At 33.6% G+C, this 21547-nt stretch overlaps 2 long non-coding RNA genes and 1 pseudogene across 2 annotated transcripts; all 3 read right to left on the reverse strand.

Annotated features, from left to right (window-relative positions):
- Nucleotides 1-5532: 5532 nt before the first annotated feature.
- LOC124449133 lies at nt 5533-8698 on the reverse strand (annotated as a pseudogene).
- Nucleotides 8699-10578: 1880 nt separating this feature from the next.
- LOC124449359 lies at nt 10579-12324 on the reverse strand. The gene is made up of 3 exons (XR_006949362.1): nt 12237-12324; nt 11397-11875; nt 10579-11073 (listed from the first exon to the last, which is right to left on the reverse strand). It is a non-coding gene; the product is annotated as an uncharacterized LOC124449359 (long non-coding RNA).
- A 2428-nt stretch (nt 12325-14752) lies between these two features.
- LOC124448750 lies at nt 14753-19007 on the reverse strand. Its single transcript, XR_006949236.1, has 2 exons — nt 18908-19007; nt 14753-15324 (listed from the first exon to the last, which is right to left on the reverse strand). It is a non-coding gene; the product is annotated as an uncharacterized LOC124448750 (long non-coding RNA).
- Nucleotides 19008-21547: the final 2540 nt, after the last annotated feature.

A 21547-nucleotide genomic window follows, 5' to 3' on the forward strand; every position in this document is an offset into this window, starting at 1 on the left:
GACATAAACTTTGACAATATTCTGATTGACACTGAAATATCAGACCTTGTGTCTTTTGTGTTCCAGTGTTTAGTTCCTCAAAGTTCCCACTGAAGGGACATTCTCTACAGGACCTTCTGGAGCAGGAAAAATTTCGTGATCAATTACATTCTCTGGAGGCTTTTTATTATCTTTCATGTTGCAGAAAACGGAATAAGAATCATTGCAATATTTATTATCTTCAAATGAATGAAACCTGTCTTCATGAAATAGGACATCTCTACTTTTAATGAAGAGTTTTGTTTCATAAAACTAGTATCCTTTGATGTCCTTAGGGTAACCTTCAAATATTGCTTTTTAGCTTAGGCTTCTAGTTTGGTTCGGAGGCTGTCTGGAGTATGCACAAAACATAATCATCCAAAGACTTTTAAAATTGATACGTCATGCTGATTTCTAAACCATCTATCAAATGGTGTTTGATTCTTCAGGGTTTATGTTGCACTACGGTTATGTAGATAGACGGCCGTATTAATGGCTTCTGCCCAGAATGGAGGTGGTAGTTTGGCATTAAAAAGCATTGATCGTCCTATTTTAAACATTATTCGATTTAGCCTTTCTCATACTCTATTCTGTTCAGGGGTATACGGATAACTGATGTTTGATTCCCTTCTCAACGCAGAATTTACGAAATGATTGAGAAACGTATTCCCCACATTTGTCAGTTCTTATTTTTCCAACTTTGGTACTCAATTCCTTCTCAACCATGCACACATATTCTCTAAAATTTAAAAATACTTCTGCTTTACGTTTGATTAAATACACTTTCACATACCTGGTAAAATTATCCTTAAAGATTAGCAGATACTTGCTTTTACCCATAGAGGCAACATTCATAGGACCACATGGATCACTGTGTATCCAATGAAATGGTGAACTTGTTTTATTGACACTCTTCTTGGGGAATGGTTAACTATGCATTTTTCCTTAAGCGCAAGCTTCACATTCTTTGTCTAATTTTTCATCATAGTACTTCAGACCATTGACTACTTTTTCTCTAACCATCTTATTAAAATATGAGTAAATTATGTTACCAAATCTACAGTGCCATTTTTTAAAGACGGCGCATTAGTTTTCAGCTATTTTGGCATATTCTGGTGTATTCACCAAACACAGTTTTTCATCTATGATATGTCCTATGGTTTTACTTCTTCCATCTTTTACTATAATAGCACATCCTCCTTGGTCAAATGATACTTCAACTCCAAGATTAGTAATTTTAGGTACTGACAATCATTTCGTATAATGATAATCATACAACCAATGTACTTGTATTAAAAGATAGAACAATTGTAATCTCCATCAATTTAAACAAACGGGAGTTCGACTTTAAAAACAGCAGATATGAGCATGCGCGAAATCCCTTGGCCAACCAGAATCCAAAACTTCTTATATATGATTATACTGTGTGGTCCGCCCTCTGAAGACAGGCGGAATACGTGGACGAATCGCCTGAGTATGTATTGAAATGTTTAAGAAAAGGCATTTGCTAGGTTACATGACAAATATTGAGATTCTGAGACATTACAATTACGAACCATCGAATAAAAGCATGAAAATGAAAGAATAAAAGATAATAGTACAAATTTTTTTTTGAAATAATGAATATCTCATATTAAAATAGAGTATTTATTATTTTTTTGGATTTTTTGGTCCCGCTAGGCGGGAGTAGCGTGACCGTCAGCTATGCCACTGATCTTGACTCATTTCTACTTCAATCATTTGTTCATCTTCAACTGATTTTAAAACCTTCCTGACAACTCCAACCAAGAAGTATAAGGTACACCTTCAAACGTAAAAGTATTATTGAGGTACTGATGAATGTGCGCAAAGCAACTAGATATTAGATAGCATTCGAAATGAATATATTATGACTTACTTAATGACGGGATCGGGCTTTTGCCACTGGTGAGTATGTTCTTACCTTGGATCATCTACTGCAGCATGTATAGTCGGAAATGGATCTCTTTTCAAAGTAGCACGACTAACAAAAAACGTGCCAGGGATGGTTAAGAATGGGCTTTCATAAGGTTAAATCATGCATAATCTTCATCTTCTAGATATGGAGTGCTTATGGCAACAACAACAATATCATTTCTAATTTATGAGATGATGAGATTTTTAAAAAGTCCCTATTATTTTCAAGATGCCTAATAGCACTACAACTCGATCGTAGTGTTTTTTAAAGAATTAGAGATCACAAATCCACTCGGTAGCAAGACTGGTAAACAACAGTTAGGGGAGTCAAGAGCAGGGTCGGATCCAGATTTTTTAAACGTCAGTCATAGAAAGGCGGACGCCGTACAACTTGTGATTTCCAGCGTCTTGGAACATTTACGTTTTCTGATATTTCTAGAGTAACGTATCAATAAAAAATAAAGCAAATTTTAAACAGGTGTTATCTTCAGCAAACTTATCAATTTCTTGTTCAATGTAAGGAAATATTTTTCAATGAATTCGAAAAAAAGCCAAGCCACCTTAACCTTCTTCCACAATAGTGTTGCTCTTTTGGTATGTTTTTAGATTCTTCATCACTGAAATTGATCTCTTACATTCACATGGGCTGATTGGCAGTATACCAAAAATGCAAAGAATAACTTAAGTTTTAACTGTGGTTGAAACTTCTTCAGAACGTCTAAGATACTAATGAGTGGAATGTACCTAAAGTTATTCTTTTCATTGTGCATACACTCTAAAATAAAAAATTGTTTGGGTGAAAACATTGTCCTGATTTCACAAGTCTCTTCGTATATTTCAAAACAAAATATGAAGATCAACTGTTGGCTCATTCAAATTTGTTTGCAAATGAACCAGGGAAGTCATTAAAGATTTCTCCACAATCAGGAGAACTGGTAGCAATACTTCTTCCAATTACTGAAGAAAGAGCTATAATACACATACTAGTTCTTCTCCAAGCAATTTAAAATTGCTTCATTTCAATCTTTCCCAGTCCAATCCTGAATCTAAACTCTCATGTGATACGAAGAGAGGCAAAATATACTTATAGCCGCTTTAAAAATATTCACTGTGCTGATTAGCAAGCCACACATGAAAATACCGGATGTTCATCATAACAGCCTGAATTCAAAACTAATTCAATAGAAGTTAGTTTTCTCAAAACATGGATCAAGCCACCAACATTTGCCAGCACCAATGAAACAGGTCGGTATACACAGTTTCATGTTGGATAAGATGTATAAACATAAATAACAACTCTGCATAACAAATGATATATTTATATTTCAGAATAGTTTTCATATACGTGAATTGAATTGTTGGAAGTAAATAAAAGTGCTCAACATCAGAGTAGAGCATATATATGATTAAACAAATAACAATTCTTTAAAAGTTGCTACTCAAAGTTTTATGCTAAAGCAATGAAACAAGCAATTTCAAACGTCATATGAGATTGCTTTGGCATAAAACTCCGATTAGCAACTTTCCAAGAATTATATATTATTTAATCTTTATGTTTCAGAGTGTGTAAACAAATTTCTATCACTTCGATAACCTAGATCCTTAATCCGCAACAAAACGTATGCATGTTAGAGGCTTAGAGCTATAGCACATATGAATTCCAGACTTATGGAAAATTGAGACAATACAAACTTCATAAAACTATCTTGTTCAGATGCCCAAGGGGAGCATCAACAACAGCATGCTTGACATTTACGTACATATAACAACATAAAAAATCACAAGAAATTTGGCAAAAGCAATGCTTCATGTGGAAATTGTAAATAAAATAATATGATTCGTACCTTAAAGTAAAGAATTATTACGAAAACAAGCAGGAATATAATTTTTAACTGTCATATCTAGGATGACATAGTTCGTTCATTGTCATCATTTCCACCGAGAAACAAGGATATAAATTTTGGATTTCTGAGAAGAATCAGAATATTTCTTGATCAAAAATAAATGAAGAATTCTTACATTCTCCAAACCATCGTTTTTCATTGCATTCCGAACGTTTACATTCATATGCTCAATCCAAATAGGTCTCCTGTTTAAAATGTATTTGTTGTGTTTCATGAGAATTTCCACGCTTAAAGTCACGTAAGACTAACCAATTACAAAGAAGCATTAGGTAAGTCAAAGCCGTTGAAGTAGTCCGACCATATCAAGCAAGTAAGTCCAAAGTAAGTCCTGACCAGTCAAAATGCCTGAATAGATCACCCAAATCTGCGAATTTTAATATTTAGTGTGGTTATGCAACCAAATTTTTCACTTTGCTTGTTATGAGTACATTTTATAAAAGTCTCTTTTCTGATTTGAATTCTGAAGACAGAATTAAAATTGGCCTTTTCAAACTGTTTCTACTGTCCTCTAAATTTTCAACTTTTGTCAATCTTTGTGCAAATTTTTGACATTGGCGATGACGTAGAAATAAGTGCCGCCTTTTGAAAGAAAGATCTGAGTGTCTCTTGTATGTGATATGTAATTCAGCTAACTTATCATTCCAAATATTTACATAACTCTGACGTTATTTCCAGACAATTGAAACAAATGAACGCCATAAATTAAGAAATTTACTGCCAAACAAAAATAACTGTAAATATAGCCTGAGAAGTAAACATAAATATATAGTTCCGCTTGCTCGCACCAACAGAGCGAAGAACTCGTTCATCCTGTCCTTGTGTACATAAAGTTACACAAAAGTGGCCAGGTATGGAGTTTTCTTTGTCTCTGTTGGTGTTAGCTAGTACCATTTTTAGATACTTATTTTTAGATTTTTAGATACTTGTTTTTGGATACTTATTTGTTATTATAATTTTACTAATTTAGATATTTGCAATTCAGCCGCAAGGCTGCAATTAATATTTTAATAAACTACCTACCCCCCCACCCCATTTTTTACACATTTGTATTTAAGATATTTCCAAACTTGTTATATTGACCCAGTTGAGGAATGTGATCTTTTATTTAGCTATTGAAGGTTTTTATCGTCCCATCTAGGTAGTTTGCTCAATAAAGCTCTCACATGGGGCATCCAAACTGCAAAATATAACAAATATATTGCACGGTGAATAGCAAACATTTTACAGCTTAGAAACAATCTTTTTGGCTTAATGACTGCTACTCACAAGAACAGTATGATGTGTTCTTCTATTTGCCCAAAATCGCTGTACTAGGTGTTGCTGGTTATGCATTTTATGTATTCATTACTCACAAGATATGTTCTCCATTATACCTTCCATCAAATATGTTTGGCAATATAGAAATTGCACTTCTGTATAAGTAAAACAAACTAACAATAGGAAGTGGTGCTTTCCATACATAAACAGTAGGCATTTTGGTTGATGAGTTTCTGCTGTTCTTAACTAATGTTTAAAAATCATGTTGTGTCAACTGAGAAATATTTCAGTGCAATGGAATGTCTATGTGCTCCTATGGCACATTCAAACTTGTGTAGCATTCAATATTTCTTTCTAAGGAAATGTAATGCTAGTCCATGTATTAAATGTTAGTGCTTCATGGACTGGACAATTGCTCCTAGTAATGTGTCTTCAAAAATATATATGCAGTGACAGCGTTAATTGGCTCAATATTGTCTATTTGAGGTATTATCCTTTCACATTCTGCTGTCACGGCTGGAGTTAAGTAGTCATCTCCAACAGTAATTACTTCAGAAAGAATAGCTACATGATCAAGGCCTTCCTTGCTTACTTTGAAACCTGTTCATTGTCAGTATAAAAAAAATTCAGTAGCCATAAAATTGTGAATTTAATAAAAAGCGTTTCTTTACCAAATAGCTCAGCCTATATTGCTCAGGAAATGCATAAAAATGCTTTGGTATTCCTTTAGAGGCCTGTGCTTCCTTCTGGCATCTTACCTTATGTTAGTTCCATGTAGTCTCTCTAAACACTTCCACCTCTTTTCCAATGACAGGAATGTAATCAAAGGCAAATAAATCTCTGCTAAAAGGAAAAAGAGTTTCTTCAATTCATTTGTAAGTTTATTATTTCCAGTTTGCACTTTTTCACAATTACCCTACGGTTCTTAGACAAATATATAACTTTTTCATATTAGTGATCATTTTTGTTAGTGTTATAGTGAACTAGCTCCAGTACCATCAGGAACTGTCTCTTGAAATATTTTTCGAGACGATTGTGCAACTCGCGCCACCATCATTTGATCTGAAAATGCAATAACGTAGTGCGTATATAAAAACGAACAGATTGCAGAACAATCAGTGGTTTAGCGCAACCGCTAAGGGCCCTTCGTGAATTAACCAATGGTGGCCTCCTTTGCTCCAAAAAGAGGCAGAACAATCGTATCTATTAGTTTCTACATTATCCGTTTACTGCTTGTGTTTGCTTAAGGCAATTTTCATAATCTCACCTACAAATTAGATTAGAGAATCTGGGTGTATAAGAAAAACGTAGCCAATTTTTAATTGTTCAGTAGACTACCGATTATGCCAAAATGTCATATGTGTGCTTTTTATCATCCACTTGACGATTAACATAAAAAAAACTAAAAAGAAGAGGAAAGTGGTAGACCCAAGCCTTTTACAGTAAAAACATGTATTTTTAATAGCTTGTGCAAGCGTGAATGAGATATTAAAAAACAATTTTGATTCAGTGGAATGAAAGCGTGGGTTATTTTTTACAATGTATGGAGATTTCAGAAAACTTGTAAAAATATTTTCTCCGAGCAGATACATAAGTCAGTTAATTTTCTGTTTCAGCTCACAGCTTATTCGTAACCTTTTTTCGTGTATACTTAAAGAGGTTCCTCTTTAAAAATATACTTCTACTTCATTAAAACTACACTAAAATTGCAAAGTTGTGAATAATCTCTGAATAATCAGATAATAAATGAGTGATTCAAAATTGGAAATATTGATAATGACCACAATTATCGCAGACTATGAGAACATTAAGGCGATTTTCCATTATGGTCGCTTCGCCCACGCGTGTGAAATCTGTTTTGAGAGCGTTGGCCGCCCGCTGGATTCTATTTCCATTATTTCCGCCAGAGATTGCGGGAAATTTAACCATAACATGGCGGCTCTGAATAATCGACGACGACTTTTTCTGCTAATTCTTTTAAGACGAAGATTAAGAAAACAAAAATACAAGAAAAGATTTTGGGTAAGGAATATATTACAAAAAAGGAAAGAAAAAGGAGAATACAATACTCTAGTTCAAGAAGCTATGTTATATGACAAAGAATTTTTTTTCGTTTGTTTCGTATGACTCCTTTCAAGTTTGAAGAATTACTGATCTTAGTTGCACCAAAAATAACACGCTGGCATGCAAGAAGAGAAGCTATTGGATCTGAAGAAAGGCTTTGCATCACTTTAAGATATTTGGTCACTGGAGACGCCTTTAGAACTATTGCAGCAAGTTACGGTTTAAGTGATACTGTTGTGGGATGAATTATAAGGGCGACTTGCAAAGCTTTGTGGAATGTTATGGCAGAAAATGGTTTTTTATCTGTTCCGAGTTCGTCTAAAGAATGGCTGGATGTGAGTCAAGACTTTGAGAGAAGGTAGAATTTCCCGAACTGCGTCGGAGCGATTAACGGTAAGCATATCATTATCCAGTGTCCTTCACGAGCAGGATGTATGTTTTTTAACTACAAGAAGTTTCACAGTGATGTTTTGATGGCAGTTGTGAATGTAAAATATCAATTTATGATAGTTGATGCAGGCGACTATAGACGTCTAAGTGACGGTAGCGTTTTTTCAAGTAGCCAACTTGCTATTGCTATGGAACAGAACAAATTAAACCTTCCACAGTCAAGACTGCTTCCTGAGACCAATATTAGTGTACCATATGTGTTTGTTGGAGACGATTCTTTCCCTCTTTAAAATTATTTAATGAAACCTTATCCTAGGGGATCCAGATCCCCGAGAGAATTGCAAATTACAGGTTCTCCGTGCAAGAAGAATTGTAGAAAATGCCTTTGGCATTGCCACTTCACGATTCAGACTTTTCAGACGAGCAATTACGGCAGATGTTGACGTTGCAGTGCAAGCTACAAAAGCAATTGTGGCTCTTCATAACTACCTTATGGCTGACAGGTGTATTCCAAGTAATCCATATTGTCCATCTGACTTTATTGACCGTGACTGCAATGGTTCACTTAGACTAGGTGGGTGGAGAAGGGAGAATGTCAATAATTCAGGATGTAACAAATCTTGGATCCATTAACTATTTAATATAATCAAAAATATCAGAGACAGTTTTAGAGATTATTTCAACTGAACAATAGGTTCTGTGCCATGGCAAGACATGATTGTAACATCACGCCTGTCAAACGCACAGGGTCGTGTAGTCACAAATTCATACTTTATAAGAATGTTTTGAATTTCAACCCTTGCCATTCGGTTGCTCTTAGGAAGCAATTTGTCTAATATATCCACAATGCTGTCACAAAACAATTGGTTTGAACTGCGGACTTCAGTCTTTTGTGTTGACACATCTTCTGACTTTGTTAAAGCATCAACCAACAACAAGTCAATCTTTTCTTGCCGATCAAAATGTTTCTTTGATCGCTCATAAGGCTGCTTTTTGTCACACTGATCTACATCCAGTTTCCGTTTACCAAATTCTTTTGGGCTGTCATATTTGTATGTTGTGAACCTTACTGATTTCTGTGCAGCAGATTCAGTTTTTTGTTCGTGCATCTGATTGTTTGGAATATTCATTGGGGTAACGTTTATGTTGCTTTCTGTTTCACGATTGGAAACAAAATCACGTAAAAAAATAATTGCTCGAAGAATTTGCATGTGGGTGTCTTTGTAGCACCCGCCTCACTTTTTCTTATATAAGTCCATCACTTATCTTACATAAGCAACGCATCATGCCATCGCGTAAGTTTTTCCACCTTCGTTTGAGCATTCCATCTAAAATAGATAGAAAATACAAGAAACTTAGACAACATTTTTTGCTCTGTAAATTCAAAGATGATGCCTTTTGTTTTAATATTTCAAGTCATACCCATCTCAAAACTACATACAAAAATTCAATTCTAGATTTTTTCCTCAACAACACTATAATTTCATCTGATTAAACTGTAAACACAGTACTGAGTACACTTAGTACAACAGTATACACAACATGCCTGCAAAATAATTTCTTTTCTCAGAAGAAAATAATAAAATAATTCACAATTCCTGACCCTGAGAACATTTTAAGAAAAAATATCTATTGAAAACAAATGTTTACTAGTCTCACTTAGCAGATAAAATCTGACATAGCATATGGTACAGTGACAGTACTTGATAGTAATAAAGTAAATGGTTTGAACTCTGGACTTTCGTAACATGTTTGTAGATGAAAATCGTCCAGGTTAGGAGAGACCTGAGAAGGACTGTTGCTATTGATGTTGACTGATGTTTGGACAACTTTAGCAGGAGTCATTTTTAGAGTCAAGTGAAGTCGTAGGTGATAGTGTTCACTGTTCAGCGTTTATAAACAATTTTTTCGTCTACTTCAAGTATAACAACAATCTGGGCAAAAGGTGGTACAAACCTAGTGACACAATAAACAGAACCAATCAACAAAACTTACTACTTCGGTTTCAAACGCGAAGTAATTTCAACCCAGCCTGCGACTTTTTCGCAATATCTTTGTAATTACGTAGTGATGTATTCCAGAGAATTCCGTTGTTTCTGACCCCTTCTATCAAAAGTTCATCGATACAATCGTGATCTTCAACTTTTTCTGGTAATACAACATGAAAGTGACTCAAGTTTTCGTCTTGATTCACTTGCTGCATAATCCCTTCCTCCATAGCCGCCATTTTGTTTTTGCTGTTCGCCGCATGGTTCGCGATGAAAGTCGATGTGACTTTGACTCGTCAGCTTATCCGTCAGCGTTCAGGCAAACGCTGGGCAAACGATGCAAATATGGAGAGAGAACTTTAATACGCATGCGCTTACTTAAAAAACCGCCCGCGCGGGCGAAGCGACCGTAAAGGCGGTTTTCCATGGTTCGCCTGAACGCTGACGGATAAGCTGACGAGTCGAAGTCACATGGACTTTCATCGCGAGCCATGAGAACAATCGGCCACCATACATTAACAATGAAACTTTACCAACAGCAATAACATACTACTAATTCAATTAAATATATTCTGCATATACTGGTTTTGTATTTCTTTACATTCGTCAAAGTGCTTCAGGTTGCATTTTGCGTTTTATAGAATCTGGAAAGTATCAGGTTTTGACTACAACAACTTTAACTTATTTTTTACTTTAAAACTATTCACAGAAATAAAATAGCTCAAACATAGATCAAATGCACCTAAATCCCCGTATCTATAGAATAAAATTTTGACAGCAGTATAAACTTACACTGTAAACTCAAGAATGAAGTCATATATGCCATTAAAACAACTTCACGTTGCCTGATGAGCAACTGCGCAAAAAAAGAAAAATTTTCATTCTCCGTTGCCGTTGAGAACACTTTTGTTAGGTGAAAACCTTTTCTTTCATATTTCACTCATTGTCAAACTTATGACATTCACAAATTTCTGTTTTTTTCCACTTCTAGTTATTATGTTTCAAAACTTTCATAAATTTTCAAAATAAGGCTATAAATTATTTTTTAACATTTATACGAGCACTCTATTACGTAGGCTAATAAGCTATTTCAAATAGAAGGATATTTTTGTATAGTTGTGGTAAGTGATTTCAAAATAACGCAATTATTTTTACTTTATGAAATCTGCTATAGAAAAATGAACAAAAAAAGATTGAAGAACTATGATTTATATTACAACCATATTTTACATATGTTAAACATGCTGGCATTCTTTGCAAAGTTAACACTTAAATTTAATAATGTATTCCGACTACTTGATGCTATGTTAAAGTTAACCTTAAATTATTTGCATACTTCGACATTTGCAAATTTTCTCAAACGTAAGGACATAAGAAAGCCACGGTTTTAGGCCTAATTTTACATATTTATTGTATGTCAAACACCCAATGTGACAGCATATATATAGCTTCTTGTTGCATTTATAGTATTTTCCATACTTCTTAATACACAGCTGATTGCAATCGAATGGACAAGTCTAAAGATAAAAAAAGAACCACGCATGTTTAGTCTTTTTCTTCGTTAACAATTGTTAATAATGCCCTTGTTTTTTTAAGGGAGTATATGCCTTAACAAAATTTTTGTAGTAGGAAGAAAGCTTAATTGATAAATGATAAAAGGCCTTTCTTTAAATGCATGCAGGGTATTTAACTGTTAATGATGAATCTTTCTAATATGAGGATTATTGACGTTGATTTGAATTAAGAGGGCAATTGCTAATCATTTCCAAAATCACGTTGAATTTATTCCCCAAACACGTTTAATTTATAGTGCATGATACTTTCTTTTATGTATACTTACTTTAAAAGGTCTAATTAGTTCCAGAGCTTCGGTAGATTTAATAGTATTAGTAGACTGTGTTACAGCGTGAGATGATGTCACATAGGCGGATAAGGGCGCTAAAGTATTGGTTGCTGTAGAAACATTTGTTTGAAGCACAATATTATTTAGTAGCATTGTACTGCTTGTCACAACAGTATTGATTGGGGGCAAAATATTAGTTGTTGCCATAACTTTGTTTGATGACTCAATGCTGCTTGGTGCAACAATACTTGTTGGTGTAATTGAATTGACGTTTAAGTCATTTTCATTCCGTTTCTGCATTTTATTTTCATCTACGATAACTTCCTCTATGTCTTTGCCTGAATTATTTACATGCTCGACTGCCCTCATTGCCCTGTGTCCTCTTGATTCCAAATCAGGTCTTGCCAATGAGGAGTAGGTTATAGCGACGAGGATCAACATTTTGATCGCTTTAGAAATCATTTCGTTGAATGATCCTAAAGTAAACAGCAAGTCAGACATATTTCTATGGTACTATGTTTAGACACAGAAAAGTTATTCGATTCTTGCGAAAGGTTAATTGAGGTCTTCCCTTTAAGCTTCGTCATTAAATATTTTAATCGAAAGATTTTTCGGTTTATTATTCAGTAGTTCTTTTTTCGATGCTCAAATCAAGTTATTCAACATTAGTAAATGATTTAAAGATACTTACACCTTAATGCATGTTATATGACTGCACAAATTACTTTAAGGACAAATTTTAAGACACATGTTAAAAATTCTTTGGAAAAATATCTGTGTTTGATGACTGACAACATTTGAAACGAGACACAATTACATGAAGTCATTTTATAATACCTTTGCTGTTGCTTTTTGTTGTGCTCTCTTTCTATTCCAATGTATATTCCTTCGTAAAATGAGCAATGTGTTTGCTCTGCAAGAATGAAATTCAATTTATATCATCCATCTAATCAAGAAAATTTGGTTAACAAATTTTTTAATCCCTAAAGAATGATTTTCGATTTGCATTGCTGGTTAAGTTGGGCGTGTTTGGAGTGAATAACGAAACCTTTGTCTTATTATTTTTTCTTTGTCATAAATGCCTTTTATTGGGAATTTGCCACGTAATTTTAGCTAGGTTACAAATATTTGACAAAAGCATAGTTTTTGCATCCCAGAAGTATGGGAAGCAATATAAAGAGATAAAGCTTACAAACTTTTGTTTTAAATATGGTGATCCCTTCTTTGACAAAGATTTTTAAATAGAAAAACTATCAAGTAATTTTCAATTTATATACACATGGTTTAAAAGGAAATAGATTCACAGTTCATAGCTAATATGCAAATGATTACACAATGCTACATTTAAGTATGTTAGTTTTGTATAAAGTTTTATTTTGGAATTTAGAGGCCGCACAAGCTAGATAATTGGGGTGGGGCAAATATTCATGTATTCGTATGCTTTAACTTTGTTAATTCATAACCACAATTGATTTAAGTACAAGCTACTAAGGTGGAACATGCATATATGAATATTTGCCCTCCCCCAATTATCGAATTCGCGCAGCCTCTAAAATTGCTCTAAAAATATTTCTTATTTTTTATTCCATAAACCAAATAGAAGATGTGGAGCTTGGATTAAAATATTTAATTCATTCCCTGTTTAAAGGCGGAAGCATAAATATATTGTAAAATGTATGTATATAATCGCTGTCTATATTTTTCAAAAGTTTTCCTGATTTCAAAATTTGTGTGCAGTCTTGCCTTCAAACGCCCATTAGTAATTATAACTTTGACAAAACAAATGCAAAACAATTGCAATGTTCGTCATTCTTTAACACTAAAGTTGACGTAGGTTTTAAAAAAGAATAGCATTTTCACAATGGGTGTGTTGTAAAAAGTCATTAGGTTTTAGCAAATGAAAGTAAAGAAAATCGCTAATCTTTTTTAACCATCGATCGCAAGAAACGATGTAACACGAACGTCATTTTACACATTTTACATTTTAAATTGTCCGTAGAGATGAGGAAGGATATTTAAATAAAGTTGGTATACGTGTTGCAGCAACATATCACTGCCGAAATGAATTGAGAAATGAACATCTTACTGATTTAAAAGCACTAGTAGTACAGCATTTCTGAAAACGCATCACACTCGATAATGACATCCAGTATTATAAAGCATTGCTCCAGCCCGTCATACTGCCACTAATTTATACTTACAAGTTGGCGTATGTCATCAGGAGAAAAAGAGATCATTCTGTGCTTGACATCTGTACTTTTTCTATTGTTTAATTATTTCCTCTTCAAACATTGTTAGAATACTCTTTCAATTAATTAAAATGAACACATGATTTGCCCATTTTTTCTGAAAGAAATAATTATCTAAATTAAAAATAATTTTATATTTCACCCGAGTACTTTGTATTGTTCCTCAAACGGGTATTTTTTGATTAAAATTTTCCACCGTGAATTTACTTTTTTTTAAACTTTACTTTTTATATTTTGGATTACTAAGTCACGCTATTAGTTTTTATTGTTAATTTCCTTTGTTCTTGGAAGAAAGTCAAGAAAGTCAAGACTTTTGATTATAATATACAAATTTATTTACGGCATAAATATGCCTCTTCCTTTTTTCTTCCTTCCCCATAGTGTTCAAAACAAAAGTAAAACTATAATTTGCTGCTTAAAGCACTATGGAAACCTAAATGTACAAACCCTGTAAGCTATCGTTCTAGAATATCAGTACATCACAGTACAAAAAAGTCTTCATCAAAAGACAGAACCGAAAAATTGGGCGGGGTTCCGTTGATTTGCCCTAATAACATTGTTAACATGTTTGTAAATGTAGTTCGTCCAGGTTGGTATAGTCCTGAGAAGGAGTGTTTTTGTTGTTGTTGACTGACATTTCGACGTCAGACTCAATTTTGATAGTAGATGACTACCGCTAAGGTTGTCGAAACGTCTTTTGTATCAGGCCAATTTTTTTTTACAAGATAAACATCCTCAGTTTTTTGTTGACCTCCAAGCAATCTTCACGACTTAACGACATTGATATTCTTCCACGTTTGACTCAATTCTTCTCGAAACCTAATTTTCAACAACTTTTGCATTATTCATGCTACCAACAATAACGCCTTCCTACACAGTCTCATATACACGTAAAAAGTCGTGAGAATAGTAAATGTACGGCATGATAACCACGAGGACATCTAAAGTATTTGAATTTTGTAAAATACTCTTCCTACTAAAAGTGTCGACGACAATTGTAAACAACACTCGTTCTTTTGGGAATGCAATCAACAAAGTTGATGCAAGGCAGTTCAAGTATAGATTCTTGTGTTTATATGCGTTAACAAATTTGTAACATCTTTCTTTTATATATTAAATATCGTATTCACCAAGATAACAGCCAAACTTTCAACGCCACATAATTTTTTTATTAGATTAAACGCTTAAAAAATATAGTTTCCTAATAATTATTTGTTGATTGCATCCACCATTTGTCTCACCCCCCTTATCTACGCCACTGGATGAGATAAACAGAAAACAACATAATTCTTTCTTTCCATGTACACATTGGCCTTTTTTAATATGCATCACAAAATTAGAAATCGTTACGGTACAAATTGTACTAACCATGAATTTTTCAATATGTAAATATCATTAAACGATACATTTTTTGTTACTTCAAAACACACACCATTATCATTGCTTAACGATCTCTTTAGTATTTTTTAGTTCCATTCCTTTTTCTATTTCCACTCGTTCGTAATGATGAGCCTCTTGACTTTTTAAAGTATAAACTACAAGGACTATACACCATACAAGAGAGACGACTGAATATCCGTACAATGTAATTCGGATGCCACAATTTTTGAAGAAGTATCCAGTTAACAATGAGCCGACGTCCTTACCGATACCATTTATAGTAAGAGTTAGCATACCTGAAATTTTTTTAATAAAATTCTTTTTGAATAATGTAAAATGTCCGATGAAATCCTTCTAGCCTTATTATTACCTTCTACTGGGATAAATTTTACTAGCAATGTCAACCTTTTACGTAATTAAATCAAAATAGAAATAAAATATAGTTCCTCGTGAAGTTTGTGCTCATTCATTTTGTTTATTAAAACGGTGTCGTTTTAATGTTATTTAAAATGCGAGTTAATTAGCTAGGGAAATATATCTAAGACGTCCCTTGAGTTTTTGCAAGTAATTTAGCATCTTATCTTAAACAAAACATACCAAGTTTAAAGCTTGTGAAGCACTGACATAGTTGAAGTAGATTAACTTATTGATAGCTGTAATAGGACATAATGTAATAGGCCGTTAGATGAGCATCCTAAAGAGGCGCAGCAAACCGATTCCGTTGCACCCCTCATGAGGCTAAACAATTTTTACATGAATAGATAGATAATAACGTCCTTAAACAGAATCCGTCGCTTTTCAAGCAAAACAGATTCACAATTGAGCGAATTCTTCCCTTAAACGTTCGTCATTTTTTCGTTCGATAAATTTTAGATGCCAATATTTTGTGCTACGTACGCAAAAGCAAACTTGCCAAATCTGTTCTACGCATGCGCACTTCACGCATTTATCTTCTAAGTGAAAACATTTATTTTTGTATTTTAGTTCAATGTTATAAACAAAACAATCATGGAGAAAGTTATACTCGAATACCATTATGATTTTGGCATTTTAACGTTGTTATGAAGGAATTTGGTAAAGTTACACGCCAACGGGTAAAGAAATTTCATGAATGCATATCTAAACAAGCTAAACTTAAATGTCAACTGGCTGAAATAGATGAGAAATCGTATGATAGATAATTCATCAATAAATAAATTCATACAAATGAACACTTTGACCATACTTTCGGCCATCATGTAAATTTAGATCTAATTCGAAAAACTTGCCATCAATTATTCACTAATAATATAAAGATCATATCTAAGACAAACAAATATGAAATATATCCTCCCAAAGATTTGTAGTATTTGTCGAAGAGGCGTATCTTGGTTCACAATGGACAAGCTATGCCGTGATAACTGTAACTGCTACATATTAAATTGCACTACATTGTAGAGTTTGGGTTTAAAGTATCTGAAAATGTTTGTTTACTTCCATATAAATTTTTATCTATAAAATGGGTGCAAGGACAATGCCAGACGAACGTTATTACTTGTTCAAGACTTTTTAGATCTGCATTAAAAGCATTGTGAATCTATACAGCAATTTTTATCTAATGTGAATCTGCATTAAAAGCATAATATTTGCTATTACCTATACACAAATGACAGATTTAGATTCAGTACTTTCTCTAGTTAATTGTTTTGGACATTTATGTCACATTCATTTGTATATAAAGTTATAAGACAGCTAGAGATGTTCCAAGTATTATTTCTTTAATAACTATGATAATTTTTGAATAAAAAAGGCACTGACTTGAACTTGACTGCAAGAGGAACAACTCTTATAACTGAAATAATACTTTTCCATTGGAACAAACTACAGTAACTGAGTTGTCAAAATGAGAAAACATAGCAAGATCAAGCACCATCAAAAGATATCAGTCTTCATTTTCTGTGGAAAAGTAAAACTGTAGGTTGTACAATGCTATGTAGAATAGGGAAATTAGAAAAGAACTTCATTTACTAGCACAGGTCGATACTAAAATAAAGACCTTGCATTTCGCTATTACAGATATATATGCAGAATTAACATGATTCCAATTTGTTCAGGATTCAGGATTCAGGTAAGTATTAAAAAAAGCATTCCTACAAAGACAAAAATTCGTAATTTACCTAAAATTAATGCTTCCCAACAGCAATACCAACAGTGAATAAAATGTGGAATAGGATTGAGGAAATTTTCAAAAAATTGGAATTAGAGTATTCTTTGTCAAAAACCATTATTAGTATCATAATAAAAATATTTTCATTACACTTATTTAGAAAAGCATTAACTATTCAAGTAGAGGTGTTCACAAGATTTGATATAAGTAGTATTGAGCAGCATGTAAGCATTTTTGCACTGTTTTTCCTTTTATATCTTAAATATAAATTTCAAAGTGTATATAATTACCATAAAATGTAACGTAACAAATGTATTTATCAAATGTTGCTCATTTGATAAGTAATGGCACTTAAAAGGAAAAGTCTTAGTACTTGGCAAAACTAAATGCTGTCTAATGCTTAAGACAAAATATTTTAAAAAACACACGGGATTATAAATGTTAGCGTAACAATGTCATTATCTCACTTTGTGAGCCTATGTTTGATAAACATGGACTTTTAGCCTTGAAAACTTGTACTGTATTGCTTGAAAATTAGCTGTTAGTAAGACAGTGTTTTAAACCAACAATTAACAGTCTTTTATAACGAATTTTAAATTGTTTCTCTTTGTTCAACGTAAAGATGTGATTCCATAGGTGACACTACTCTGCAAAGTACGAAATTTTCAGCGCGAAATAAATGTACGCTTGCGTGAACATAACAAATGTTATTTGGCCAGAAAAAGTAAAAACGTCGGTCAAGTGATAGCAAACAGGAAAACAAGGAAACTAATCAAATCGCTGCGTTATTAGTATGTAGTTATTTTAATCAATACAGGTAATTGACTTGTGTCGTCTTCAACAATATTTTTCCATGAAACATTCACTTGCTGATCATTGATTTTTAATCAGCAAATCCTGCTGAACAATAAGAATTTTTTCATATTGAACCATGCAGAACATTTATAAAAACAGCTGGTTGTCAAAAGGCGCAAGTTCTTTCATCAAGCAATAAAATTCTCCATAAACTTCCCGTATGCAAAAAACTTGACCAACTCAAAATTGTTTACGATACTTCATCATACCCTTCTTTTTTCTATTATTGTGAAGTATCAGAAGCATTACTAGTTGCTCTTTGTTAAGAGCCAATTTGAAGAAATTGTCAGCAAATTATTTTCCGTTTTTTTTTGATTTCGTCAATTTCATCGCAAAGTTTTCGACAATCAAACCAAACTGAAATTACTTTAACAAAAAAGAGAGAAAACCTTCGAGGAAACTTATCATCCTAATTGTGCGTTCGTAGAACAGGCTTTTCAAGTGTGCGCATGCGTAGATGGCACAAAATAATGGAAATCTTTATTTATCAAAACTCTTACAGCGCAAACTTTGAGAAAATATTTCTTTTAATTGTGCACTGTTTTTGCTTTAAGAGCAACAGATTCTGGTTAAAAATATTGTTATCTACTTTTTAGTGTAAAAATTATGTGGCCTCGCTAGGGGTGCAACGGAATAGCATCTTTTAAAGATTCACCACGGTCTATAAGTATTATCATCTTAAAGACAAATAACTGGAGAATAGTCATGATCCATGTTGCATGGCGTAATTTAGTGCTGCTTAATTATGTCTTTTCTGAAAAAAAAAACTAGCATAAATCTACAAAGTGTTCCGTACAGTTTTTAAAAATAATATCGAATGGCTTTTAACTATATAGTGATGAATTTAAGTCTGCTTCTATAAGCATGTTTACACTAACCTTGAATGTGTGCAAACAGTGATTCCGACTCCGAATTTGAGAAATGAAAAACTGCAGCTGTATAAAATAAGGTATAGCCTGGCATCGCAAAGTTGTCAACAAAAACTACAAGCCATGGATTTTCCATCAATGCAAGAAAAGCAAATGAAACAGCAAACAAAAGAAGAGAAAGTGTCATTGTAATGTGCTTCCCCAAATGGTTAAGTACCTGACTAGTAGCAAGATACCAAAATGGTGCCAATATCAGCCGCTCTAGAAGTCTTTCTACACCCATAAATGTTGTACTTGCACCAATTTTCAACAAATACCAATACTGCCAACGACTAAAAAATCCGTCACAAGCACCCACATGTAAACCAATGCACAGAATAAAAATATGTTCCCGTTTCATTAAAGTCCTAATTGCTTCACTTAAGTGAATCTTTTCCATCTTTTCTTCGTAATCAAACTTCAACCATAATACCCCAAATAAAATGAAACAATGCAGAGCTGCTGCCACTGGAAATGCAATAGAAAAACTTGGTGTTTCTACAGCACATCTCGTGTATTTAAAATATCCTGCAGCAATTGACACAGTGCAAATTGTTAATCCTGCTCCTATATTACCGCATCCAAAGCAGCAAGTAAACTTGAATTTGTTATTATTAGCATAATTTACAGCAGCAACAGTTACCAATCCAACTGCCAGTCTTCGACATAGTTCAAAAATTCCACTCAAAAAGCATAAAAACACAAAATACCAAAGTCGCAGACCACTACCATCGCTCCACGCGTCTTTGTAGTCTGTCAAGTTATTTAAAGTCATATAATTACTTGCATTTGTGTACTCCTTTAAATTTAAGGACCGATTTATGAACTCTGCTTGTGTCTCGTTGTAAAATAACTTGCTTTCTTCTTTACGACTCGTTGTTTTGCATGGTAAATTTATCTCTCTGGGAACTACATACATCAAGACTGTTGGTATGTTTATCAAAACTGCCAAAATTAAAATAAACTTACGCATTTGATATTTATCTGCCAAATAACCACAAATAGGAACGCCAGTCAACTGTGTCACCAGACCAAACAAAGGTATTAAACCAATATAAAATTCATCGTAGCCTAACTCTTTCAAATAAAGTGAAGTAAAATCTTCCACTGTTTCTGCGCCTGCACGGAACACAAAGAAAACTGCGTACAACAAGCAACTATCCTTTGAAATCATATCATCAAATTGTGTTTAAACTACTTAATTTAGAATTTGCTTCTTCTTTAATCATAAATAATAATTGCAGGAAATGTGAAGTCTTCTCTGACAAATCAAGCATTAAGTACTAACAAAAATGAATTGCTTTTCCAATTGAATGAATAAGCGATGAACCTTATACTTAGCCGATTCTTAGATCTAAATAATTCTGTAGTATACTGTATACTTTGTTGTATTCTGGTCGAATATTGTGGTAAGACTAAACTCATATTTTGATATACTTGGTTAGCTTCTATACCATGGGTCTTAAATCTTGTGTTATTACTTGAAATTGTTAAAGTTTTCATTAAGGCATGTGTTAAAACCTGGACTGGACTGTGGACTGTAGACTGTTGACGTTGGGATGTGAAATAAGGACTGTTTACTGTTAGCTAATGACTAGTGACTGTGGAATAGATACGTGGGAGTAGATCCTTCTATATTAAGAGTGAACTCGGGAGTAAAACTTGTATCAGTTTCAATCGCAAAGCGCTGTGCCTTTCAGGATTTTCTAAAATATTTTGCAAATACATTGCATATAAATTTTACCGATAAAATTTCACTTCAAGCAATCTAACTTATACTGCTACATAAACTTCTCAACTTCCTTTTCGAATGAAAGGAAATGATTAAAATTCAACACTTTGGTATTCAGTCCAGAGAGAATGGCGTTGGGGTAGAACTGACGTTTTTCTTTGGTGTTACATTTTAGGTTTTGTGGTGTAGCTATCATCCGTTAGTATAATTTGACATAAACCAACAAAATAGAGTGTCACACATAACTGTATAATCACAGTTACTCTCTGTCCACACTGATGCATTTTGATGCGTTTTGGCCTCCGTCAGCACTGACACGCTCAAAAACGTATACACTACAAAATGAAAACGTGTCTGTTACAACTAAAAACATCACACCTAAATCACACATCACAACTAAAAACAACTCGCTTCACATTAATTCACAATGACAATAAACAATTGACACCCACACATTTCCTGTACACGCAATAAAATGACGTAAGAATCAGATAACAAGACGGTCAAATTTGCACCAAAAGAACAAAATATTTGGGTAAGACCAACACGAACAAATGCTTAATCGAATAACTTTGATGAGGAAATAGTTGTCCCTCGGGAATGGAAAAAAAATTCCGGTTGAGCAGACTATCATTAAGTTTATTTGAAGAGGAATTGAGATACTACATCTAAGTCCAATATACTGTAATGACACCCGTGTTGCATGTTCTAAATGTCTGAAGCAAGACTTCTTAACTTGAGAACGTCGCATGTATGTGATGTAGGAGATCCTCTAAGCATTCTTATTGACGCCATTTTGATTTATATATGCTATCTATATATCACCAACACACGACATGAACACGACACACGTGTACCTTATGAACATGGCGGCAACT

The sequence above is a fragment of the Xenia sp. Carnegie-2017 genome, unplaced genomic scaffold (assembly GCF_021976095.1).
Source record: "Xenia sp. Carnegie-2017 unplaced genomic scaffold, XeniaSp_v1 HiC_scaffold_23, whole genome shotgun sequence".
Taxonomy (NCBI): Eukaryota; Metazoa; Cnidaria; class Anthozoa; order Malacalcyonacea; family Xeniidae; genus Xenia; species Xenia sp. Carnegie-2017.